At 46.5% G+C, this 8,603-nt stretch overlaps 1 long non-coding RNA gene and 1 pseudogene across 1 annotated transcript; one reads left to right on the top strand and one right to left on the bottom strand.

The window, feature by feature from the left end:
* Positions 1 to 786: 786 nt before the first annotated feature.
* LOC141769705 (uncharacterized) lies at positions 787 to 5,789 on the top strand. Its single transcript, XR_012594324.1, has 2 exons — positions 787 to 958; positions 5,570 to 5,789. It is a non-coding gene; the product is annotated as an uncharacterized LOC141769705 (long non-coding RNA).
* A 140-nt stretch (positions 5,790 to 5,929) lies between these two features.
* LOC141769701 (transcription factor HES-5-like) lies at positions 5,930 to 7,963 on the bottom strand (annotated as a pseudogene).
* Between the last annotated feature and the right edge of the window lie 640 nt (positions 7,964 to 8,603).

Genomic DNA, 8,603 nt, shown 5'->3' with positions numbered 1-8,603 from the left:
ATTAGTGACATGGGTTGTTTTTCAAGATGCCACTATCAAAAAGGACGTGTTAGTTTGGAGTTTGGTAAATTACAGGCTGGAGTGATCATTTGAAAAAAGTGATTTTGTCAAAAAAACTCTTTTCTGTCCTAAAATGGCCACTGGGCTGATCATTCTATGTGACTATGGAGAAGATCGCCCAACTCTAAAACAAGCACATCCTTTTTAAGAGTGAAGGCAGCTCGATGGCTCAGTGATTGAGCTAGCCTTGGCATGTTCTCCAGGGTGGCTCAGTGATTGAGCTAGAGTGGGCATGTTCTCCACGGGGGCTCAGTGATTGAGCTAGAGTTTGCATGTTCTCCCCATGGTGACTTTGCCCACACATCTACATTTTGACATCAATAAATAATGATGATATTATATATTTTCTTTTTACATTTCTTTATGCATTTCTGCCTCATTATGCAAATGAGCGGGCTGTCACTCAACGTGTGTCATGGTGTCAGAGTGCATAGACTGCACTCCAGTCTTCATCCCCGGTACCGGTACAAGTGTGCAGTGGGTGTCCATCAATTAATTAATGAATACATTTATTTTTAATATTAGTTTTGCTACATTTAATGACATATTTATTCATCATGTTCTTTATTTATTTATTGATTTAACAAGTAAGGCTGCAGCAGAAAAACTACTCAGTCTATTGACAAGAGTAAGGGTATGTTTTATTGCTTATGAATAAAACGTTTTATTTGATCGAGGGAGATTGTGTTATTCTTTCAAATGTTCAATGTCAAGGAAACATTTTCTTGTTTACTTCTAGTGGTATGTAACCATGCAGGTTAGTTTGGCTTTATTTGTCCAGATTCGCCTGTTCCTAAAATGTATTTTGTCCAATTTTATCATGGTTAAGAAAGTTGTCTAATGACTACGAGCAGCCAAGTTACATGTTCTATTTCATCCTTACTGACCGCCAGAGGCAGTGCTTCAACACTGAATATCTTCGTCTCGCGCATGCGCAGGTCGAGTATTAATATCAACAAAGTCACGTGTGCCCTCGGATGACCCTGGTTAGGTATAAGTTCCGGTGTCATCCACGAGATCAGTCCTATTTCATCTTCTCGCTTGCGCAGTTTAACTACTGTGGTAGCATTAGCTAAAAGCTAAATTACCTAACCTATTTGAGCTCGTCGCCGGTAGCCTTGTGACCACCGGTCGGAGTTGCGGAGTTTCGCCCTCCAAAGGCTGCGACGAGCCGCCCATCAAACTGTGTTGTCCGCCGTTCGGTCCTCCGACGGAGGAGACGGCGGATGCACCTATCCTGATCATCACCAGCGTGATAAGGACATCTTCCAATGTGTACATCACCCGGTGAGATCGATTTACATTGTTTTCTATAACAAGAACGTCTGTGCACAGTTAGCAGAGCGTTAGCTCATGCTAAACTAGTGAGATACTAACAAGAGCGTGTCCGCTCAGTGTTTACCGTTTGACAACGTGCTGTCAGGGAGGAGGCGTCCAGCTCTCCTCTCTGCTCTGTGTAGCACTATAACGAACATTGCTTACAGCTAAGTATAGTGGTAACATTACTGTATGCATTGTTTACTATAAACTTACTGCCTTCTTAACTAGCAGAGTGCTCTCGCTCAGGCTAATTTCGGCATTGTTTTCACAACGTTACCGCCTTCACAGTTAGCGGAGTGCTCTCGCTCAGGCTAACCTTGGCATTGATTACCACAACGTTACTGTCCTCGCATTAGCAGGGTGCTCTCGCTCAGGCTAATCGGGTAGACTAAGACATTGACAGTTACTGTACTAGTGAAAACAGTGTGCTCGCTCTCCTCTCACTACACAGACTGTTTCTTGCACGTTCTCCTCAGTTAGCAGAGTGCTCTCGCTCAGGCTAACCTTGGCATTGATTACCACAACGTTACTGTCCTCGCATTAGCAGAGTGCTCCCGCTCAGGCTAATCGGGTAGACTCAGACATTGACAGTTACTGTGCTAGTGAAGACAGTGTGCTCGCTCTCCTCTCACTACACAGGCTGTTTTTTCTGCACGTTCTCTCCAGTTAGCAGAGTGCTCTCGCTCAGGCTAAACTGTGGCATCGGAGTCCATAACACTACTGTCCTCGCATGAGCAGAGTGCTCTCGCTCAGGCTAAACTGTGGCATCGGAGTCCATAACACTACTGTCCTCGCATGAGCAGAGTGCTCTCGCTCAGGCTAATCGGGTAGAATCAGACATCAACAGTTACTGTGCTAGTGAAAACAGTGTGCTCGCTCTCCTCTCACTACACAGGCTGTTTTTTCTGCACGTTCTCTCCAGTTAGCAGCGCGTTCTCGCTCAGGCTAACTCGGCGCGACACCAGCAACAGTTAAGTATATTGATAACAGTTACTGTGCTAGTGAAGACAGTGTGCTCGCTCTCCTCTCACTACACAGACTGTTTCCTGCACGTTCTCTTCAGTCAGCAGAGTGCTCTCGCTCAGACTGACTTCAGCAGCAACTGACGGGACAGAGTTTCTCCGTGGCTGTCACGATGCTCAACTCTCCAGGCTGCTACACCTGTATGGCTCCTCTTCAAACCTCCTGATGGGTTACGCTGTCCCCTCAGGGCAGCTGGCCCCAGCCCAAACTACCCGTTCCAAACAGCAGGCCACAGAGGCTGCGGGTGCGCCATCCAAGAAGCAGGCTAAGTCTGGCAAGCTGTCTTCTAAGGTGGATCTGCTTACGGCTGAGCTAGCCCAGATGAAGTCGCTCCTCCTGGCCCTCCACTCTAGTGGAGGACGCAGGTACACCAACTCTGCCCATGGCTGAGTCATATTCGGAGGAAGATGCTGTCTCGATGGCGGCTTCGGCCACCCTCTTTAATGAATACAACGTGGAGGAGCCCTCCCATTCCTCTGGGCGCGGCTCCCGTTCCTCGGCCCATAGTTCTTCCGATGGGTATACGGCAGCCAGAATCGGCGCCTGCGAGCGCTTTCTTTAGGCGCGCGCCGGCCTCCACCACCTTTACTGTCCCTCCCTCCAAAGAGTATCTTAGGGAGTTACAGGCATGCTGGAGGGATACTAGGGCTTTCTCCCGTCTCCCGTCTGATGGCCGAACCCTGGCAGCCATGCAGGATGCGGCAAAAATTGGCCTTGACCACATGCCAGCTATTGAGCCTGCCATTGCTTCTCTCATAGTCTCCCCTGACGAGGCTCTGAGACCAGAGGCAAGGTGCCCTCGACCCCAATGTCGGGTCACAGACGACCTCCTCTCTAAAGCTTATGATACAGCGGCTCGCATGGGCCGCATGGGCAACTCCCTCTCACACCTCATGCTTGCCCTCTCAGCCTCTCTGCAGGAGGCTGCTCCCGACGTTTCCTCCACCAGCCTCAGTGACGCGTCATTGCAGGCGTTTGCACTGATGTCGAGGGAACTTGGACGGCTGATGTCCATGCTGGTTCAGACTCGTCGGCAGGTTTGGCTGGCGCAGTCGCCCTTGTCTGAGGACCCTCCGTACTGTTCCAGTAGAACCAGGGCACCTGTTCGGGACAGCTGCCCTACAGGTACTTGAGCGGACTGTCCAAGCTGACCAGACCAGGCAGTTCTCTGGTCTTCGAAGGGGCATGCCCCCCCCCCGCCAGGCCGAGGGGCTCCATGTCTGCCCCCCGAGGCCGCTCCCGGCCACCGGCTCAGCCTAGTGGCCACCACGGACCTCAGCGCTCCACCGAGAGGCAGGTCCGCTACCGTGACAACCCCGCCCACTTGCCCTCCAGGCAACCTGGGCCGTGGAGCCTAACCACCGCCCCCCCAGAGCCTTCAGAGGCCGGGGGGCCCGCTACTGAGACCCTAGGGCCGGCTGTCGGTTATTTCTCCCAGCAGCAGCTCAACTGCTGGGCAGCTCACACTTCAGACCCCTGGGTGGTGTCCACCCTAACCCGGGGGTACAAACTTCAATTCCGGCGCCGGCCCCCATCCTCCAGCCGGGTCATAATGAATGCTGAGCACCTGGTGGCCCCCTTCTGGCCAGCAAGGATAGGGTTCTCACTGCTGCACAGACTCTGCTGCGGGACGCCCTGGCGCCTCCCCAGCAGGACAGACCTCTTATCTCAGCTGGGGGGTCAGATCTGGCATCCCGACCCCAGCCGCCTTCAGCTGTGGGTTTGGCCGCTGGAGGGTCCGACCCAATGCTGACTGATTGCATAGAGCCCGTCAGAAAGACTATTCTGAATGCCAGAGCACCATCTACCCACCTGCAGTACGAGAACAGGTGGAAGTTGTTCTCTGAATGGTGTACAGTTCAGAAAGAGGACCCAGTACATTGCTCGGTGCCTACAATTCTGAAGTTTCTGCAGTCCCTCCTGGAAGGTGGCCGGTCTCCATCTACACTGAAGGTGTATGTGGCTGCTATTTCATCGCAGCACGATAGGGTCGATAATAACACTGTGGGGAGCAACAGGCTTGTGTCTCTCTTCTTAAAAGGGGCTCTGCGGCTGCGTCCCCCGAGCACTCCGAGGGCTCCCGCATGGGACCTGCCCCCGGTGCTGGACGCTCTATGCTTGCCTCCCTTTGAACCCTTAGTACAGGCAGAGCTGAGGTGGCTGTCGGCCAAAACTTCATTTCTCCTTGCCATCACTTCTGCAAAGCGTGTAGGCGAGCTACATGCCTTGTCAGTGAACAATTCACGTCTGAGGTGGAACTCAGATGGCTCAGGTGTCACTTTGTGGCCAAATACAGCGTTCCTCCCTAAGGTGCTGTCACGATCACATCACAATCAGCCTATTTGGCTTGCCCAGTTTCAACCCCCTAAAGGAGATGGGGAGGAGAGGGCAAGGCTGTTATGCCCAGTGCGGGCCCTTAGAGCCTATGTAGAAGCCACCGCATGCATACGGCGGTCAGAGCAACTCTTTATCTGTTACGGCGGTCCCAAGAAGGGCTGTGCGCTCTCAAAGCAGCGCCTGTCCCACTGGATCGTGGAAGTGATTTCCCACGCATACAAGGTGAATGACCGTTCTCCTCCATCCACAGTAAGGTGCCACTCTACCAGGAGTGTTTCCACATCATGGGCAACCCTGAGAGGGGTCCCCTTGGAGGACATATGTGCCGCGGCCTCAGGGACGTCACCGAGCACATTCTTCAGATATTATAGAGTCAATGTGGCCACCCCCCATCCACTGGGCGTGGTCCTTCAGCCGAGTTCCTCTGCTTCATCTTTATGGGGTATGTACTCGAGGATTCCTCGTGACTCTGTTGTTATAAGTCATCCAGTGTTGAAGCACTGCCTCTGGCGGTCAGTAAGGATGAAATAGAACGATAGTTACGAATGTAACTACGGTTCTATGAATCCTGGATGACCGCCAGAGTTCTTAGTCACTCAGAATCTCGTGATCCCGCGAGAAGATTCTGTAGGACTGATCTCGTGGATGACACCGGAACTTATACCTAACCAGGGTCATCCGAGGTCACACGTGACTTTGTTGATATTAATACTCGACCTGCGCATGCGCGAGACGAAGATATTCAGTGTTGAAGCACTGCCTCTGGCGGTCATCCAGGATTCATAGAACCGTAGTTACATTCGTAACTATTGTTTTAATGTTTGCACAGTTCCTCAGGGTATGAGTTTTATGACAAAGAAGTAGTTCAAAAAAAGGAGCACACACGCACTGCTCCAGTACAATCAGCAGCATATTCCAGGATTTACATAAAGGTCAGTGTAAGGTTTTATATATGACCTCTTCATTGTAGGTTTCTTCTTACTGTGAATCATTACTTAAAGTAAATTTGCTTATAGAAGATTCTTTTCAAATAAACACCTGGACTAATATTACGTAACACCAGTAAAACTATATATATATATTTATATTTTGAAATGCTTCTGTTCTGTGTGCAGGTGAGGAAACTAACCACACTTTTGTCCCCTGGCAACAGTAGTTGATAAAACACAAAATTCTGTAGCCACTTTAAATAACACAATCAGCAGCATGTGTCACAGTCTGTTCTGATGAGTGTGGATCAGTGGATACAGCTGAGATTTATATCACTGTAGCAATGGATTTGTGGTGGATAAAATATCAGTCCCAAATACTTGAGTTTTGCTTCAAATGCTGACTTTTAGAAGTACAGAAAGGGTGAACGCCATGGTACCTTTTTTCTGCTGCTATGAATACACTTGGGAAAAAAAAAACTATAAATATTGTGTGCAGTTTTGTGAAACATAAATAAAATTCAGCTAAAAATAAATAAACTTATCATCCTCCAGTGAGAACATGTTTGATGTTTAACTTCTACTCTAACTTATTTTAAAATAATCAAATGGGAGCAGAGCTGAGAAAAATGTTACCTAACGAAAATTCTTTAAAAAGGCTGTAAGAAAAAACAACATAAAAACACAACATTTTCAGCTGGCAGTGTTTGTTTATTCAACAAGGCACAATGAGCCACATAAAGTATGAAAGCTCCAACTAGAGGTGATGATACATCACAACAACAACTTGTAGATTTCTACAAGACACACTGTACTCAGAGAGAGTAAAGGAACAACTGTCTTTATAAAAGACAAACAATTTACAATATTTGAGGACACAGTACTCACTGTATTTTAACAATATTCATAACACATTTACACTAAGTGAACGAACGAAACAATATTAAAAACTGACCTTACAACAGGTCACATGGTTCTTAACTGAATTCAGTTGATTCTAAAATGTTACATTGTCACTAGAAAACTGTGACAATATGACATTAAACAAACCTTTACAGTAAAAGGATAAACATATTGATCTTAAAACAGATCATTTTTCAATAATCACATAAAGTGAGAGAAAGTCCATTATGACAAAATGTCCTTAAAAAGAACAGGTAAGATTTCGATCAATTCAAAATCATCAATACCTATCAAGAGGTAATAAATATCTCTGTGCACTATATTGTACCAACACATGACGTGCAGTGAGACATAAAAGTATCACAGGAAAATTGTGACAGTAAGCAAATATTTTAGATGAAAAGGAGAAACATTTGGATCTAACAACAGATCAGTTTTGATTAATCAGAGAGATTAAAGTCCATTATGACAAAATGTTCATAAAAAGGACATTTAAATTGTTGATCACTATGATCAATAACAATCAGAAGATAACAAATGTTACCATAGTATGATATACTACCAATACATGAAGTACAGTGAGATATAATAATAATTGCTGATGCAATCAGATTTGGTTCATGCAACATGCATGACAAGATGTTCTCTTTCTGAACTTGAAAGATGTTGTTGCTGTCATTTCCTCAGGAAATGTCATCTTGAACAAAGAAAACACACAAAATACAACCTTCTGTACAAACAGAAGAACAAGTTCATCAAATGTCAGAATTCAGAAGAATTCATTTCCAGTAATCTTTGACCAATGTGGTCATCTCAGTTAGTCTGGTAGTAACTCCAGTCTGTAGGTGTCTACCACGGCCTCCAGAGGGCGCTGTTGACTGGACTCTTCTCTTTGGTGATGCTGGTCTGGACTGTGGAGCTCAGAAGAGAGAAGTCAGCCTCTCTCAGGTTGTTATCAGAGGAAGACTGCAGCTTGCAGTCTTCTCTGCTGTTGATGCTGCTGCTGCAGTCGTCTCAGGACACAAACTGTCATCTCCAGGATGTCTGCTTTCTCCAGCTTGGCGTCTGGCTGCTGTTTGAGGAACTCTGGACCCAGGACAGTCTTGAGCTGCTCAATGCTGCTGTTGATTCGCTCTCTGCGTAACTTCTCCACCAGAGGCTTTCTGAGCTGCAGAAGGAAGAACAAAGTCATTAATAAACTTATTCTAGAGTATAGTGTTAGCATGAACAAAGACAACGTCTCATTAACAATTTTTAAATCATCTTGAATCTTCAGTTTACCTTGTGGGTCAGAGTCAGATGCTCCTGAGAATCGGTCATTGCTGCAGTGATTGTAGGTGCCATGTCTGGATCTCTGTGCTGTAGAGGTCTCCGTAGAGAGAATCTGATCTCTGCTGGCTTCATCCCTCCTATTTATAGTCCCACATCTCCATATGAATGTGTGGGTCTTGGTCTGGCTGGAGTTTCTCACAGTCTCAGCCAATCACAGAGCCCAATGAGACAATAGGGGGTGCAGCACACTTCATGCTGTTATATCCCAGGGGACAATGGTTAGATCTCAGGGGAACAGGTGGAGGACTGGGGGGTGATGGAGAGAGATTCACAGAGCTCTGTGTGAATCTGGGAAAGTGGTGACCCTGTAGAGAGAGCAGATCTGCTGCCTGATGCTGGGATCAATGACTTTGACTGAGCACACGCTCATAATTAATTCACGTGAGGAAATACCATTCATGATGTAATATATGAATCACATTTATGTATAAAATAAATATAAAAACTAAGTGGATTTTTTTTTGTCTTTTAGTGAGTCAAAACCTAAAATATAGCAGGTGAAATCATTGTCCTGATTGAATTTAGTTAAACGTTTAATTATATATTTAAACTTGATCAATCTTTCTTAAATTTTGCTTCATCAAAAATGCACCATTTTGTAAAACAGTATTACAAGATGTTATAAACCAGTGTGCTGCCCATTCATGGCACTTGAACTAAACTCAACACAATAATGATGCAGCTGTCCAGATGCAGCAG

This window comes from Sebastes fasciatus, chromosome 1 (genome assembly GCF_043250625.1).
Source record: "Sebastes fasciatus isolate fSebFas1 chromosome 1, fSebFas1.pri, whole genome shotgun sequence".
NCBI lineage: Eukaryota > Metazoa > Chordata > Actinopteri > Perciformes > Sebastidae > Sebastes > Sebastes fasciatus.
This window is presented reverse-complemented; position numbering and strand designations above follow the sequence as displayed.